Consider the following 2,670-nt stretch of genomic DNA (forward strand, 5'->3'; position numbering starts at 1 on the left):
AAATCGCTCCAGGGAGAGAGAAGGAAGGGATCTACTCCCATCTCTCTAATACAAAGATATCGGCATTCCTATAAGTTTAGGATTGAGATGGTATATAGGGAGGACTAGCCTCCGAACTAAAGAAGGCTGACGAGAGTAAAGGGAAGATATTTGATCTATGGTACAGAGATAACTAAGTGAGTGCTTGAGCATCGGATAAATGTTGGGGTTTGGGTCACCAATGAAAAAAATTATCATGAAATAATATAAAGTAATGAGCAGGCTAAGGGTGGGTAGGGGTATGTGAACTGTGTAGTATAATGTGCAGATAAGTAATTAAACAGTAGCTAACATATTGCGTACAACTAGTCTAGTTCTCAAAACAATAGTGCTGATGTCAGCAGTAACCCTGTAATATAGGCAGAGGAGGACAGTCAACAAAAACAACACAACTACAGCAAAAACATTCTATATGAGAGAGACAGGATTTATAATATAATTACAGTCAAGCATTAAATTCTTTGAGCCCCTTTTAGCCATGGCAGCTAGAATTCCCTGGATAATAATGTGCTATAAATAAGTTAACATTATCCAAATTGGTTTGCCATGATCCCTTTTGTGATTTTATCCAGTACATACATATATATTATACATACATACATGTATGTACGTCATTAATTAACATATACTACATGTATGGTCTAGATGAATCATTCTTTCTTTAGCCAAATCTCAAGCTTACCTATATTTTTAGATAGAGAAAAAAGACTCTATCTTTAATAAATTCTAATTGTATTGTTAAATATAATAATAATAATAATTAATCATAATAATAATTATAATAATAATAATAATTTGTAATAGCTGTGTATTTTAAAACATGTGAGTACAATAAAATCATTTAGAACATATCTCTTTGTGACAGTTATTGCGTATACTTGTGAAATATTCATGTTTCCATGGAAAATAATTGGTGTTATTAAAATATATTGTATAAAACTGGAAAAGAAAAACAGATTTTAGATAGTAAAATATTCCTGAGAAATGCAGCAAGAACGCGCAGAGTGAAATACAGATTTGTGCTTAAGCAAAGACCATCACTGTTCATTTAATATTGACTCAGCAGATTACAGTCATAAATGTAATTCTATTGCATTGCCTGTAAAACAAAACAGAACAGTGGGTACCATCTCTGCCGGGACTCGAACCCGGAACCTCTGGATTAGAAGTCCAGCGCGCTCGTCCATTGCGCCACAGAGACCTCACCACATGCTCAGCATCAGCACCAGCTCTGAAAAAGATTATACCTTCTGAATCCACAGCATCACTCCTGCATCATCTCAGCATCATCTCAGCATCCCCCCTCACCTAACAGGGAATGCTGGAAAATCAGGACGCAGGAATGTAATGCAAAACTGACATGCTTTCACACACACCGACTGCAGGAGCAGGATGTCAGGGAATGAATGTGTTAATGAGAAACTCAGGAGCATCCTCAGAATCAGGGACTATAAAAGATGGAGCGGAATCCCGGATGAGAGAATGGCACATTAGACATGATACCAGAACTACAATGCAGGCTGACAGCTCTTTCATCTGAAAACAATATGCTGGGTCAGAGATAAACCAGGCACAGGAATCCGCATGGGGATTTTTTTTTTTGGGTGGCTTATATCAGTGTCATTACATGCAGGGGAAGCGGGAGGGGTGATCACGCTGCACAGAGCAGACAATGCTGCCTGAGACAGGGAGAGAACATGGAGAAAGACACACAGAATAGGCTCAAATGGGAACACTGCAAAAGGCAAGGCACGGAATTATAAATATGAGGACAAGCATATAATAGCATAAAACGATAGTGTGCACAACAGAACAAAATAATAAAATAAACACAAAAAAATTGTAATTTATAATAATAAAAAAAAAAATCTCTATACGCTTCTCTCTATTAAATGTGATAAGAAACTGAGCTCAGAAAGCCTGGAGATTGTGTACGGAGGAATATAAATTACATTATGTGGCCTGTAATGCACTACAGACTCCAATGTACAGTATTTATGGAGTGGACTGTAGTGAAGATGTCAATGTGTCATAACTGCATCCTTTCATTTCAATATAAGAGGTGTGATTACTTATTAGTGAGGCGAGAGGGTTGTAAATTGAGCAGATTTATTTTGGACATACAGCGTAATCGAGTGCCAGTTCCATCTGCAATCTCCCTGCTTGCACTTAAGCACAACTGACTTACAATGGGTCAGATAGGTGATGTTGTGGCATGAGCCAATACATTCTCCGTGTTTCCGTGTTTGTCATTTGGCTAGAGGAACTACAGTCCAGCTGTAAATGTTGCAACAAAGCTGTTTCCATCTGTTATATTTGTCATTTTATATCATACTTGCCAACTCTCCCGGAAAGTCCGGGAGACTCCCAAAATTCAGTCAGTCTCCTGTGCTCCCGGGGGAGCTGGCATTTCTCCCGGATCCAAGATTTCACAGAGAATTGCGCCATTTTGGAGGGCGGGAGGGGGCGGGGGCGAGGCCAATCGCGTCATTTTGGCCCCGCCCCCCGTGACGTACAGTACGGTTTCACGGGGGCGGGGCCAAAATGCAGCGATTTGCCTCCTCCCGCCCTCCAGTCATGCCCCCAACTCCCGGAAGCAAGTTTCCGGGCGTTGGCAACTATGTTTTATAT

General features: G+C 39.9%; 1 non-coding gene across 1 annotated transcript; it reads right to left on the reverse strand.

Moving 5' to 3' along the window:
• Positions 1–1,166: 1,166 nt before the first annotated feature.
• Positions 1,167–1,240, reverse strand: TRNAR-UCU (transfer RNA arginine (anticodon UCU)). The gene has a single exon. It is a non-coding gene; the product is annotated as a tRNA-Arg (tRNA).
• Positions 1,241–2,670: the final 1,430 nt, after the last annotated feature.

The sequence above is a fragment of the Mixophyes fleayi genome, chromosome 12 (genome assembly GCF_038048845.1).
Source record: "Mixophyes fleayi isolate aMixFle1 chromosome 12, aMixFle1.hap1, whole genome shotgun sequence".
Lineage (NCBI taxonomy): Eukaryota > Metazoa > Chordata > Amphibia > Anura > Limnodynastidae > Mixophyes > Mixophyes fleayi.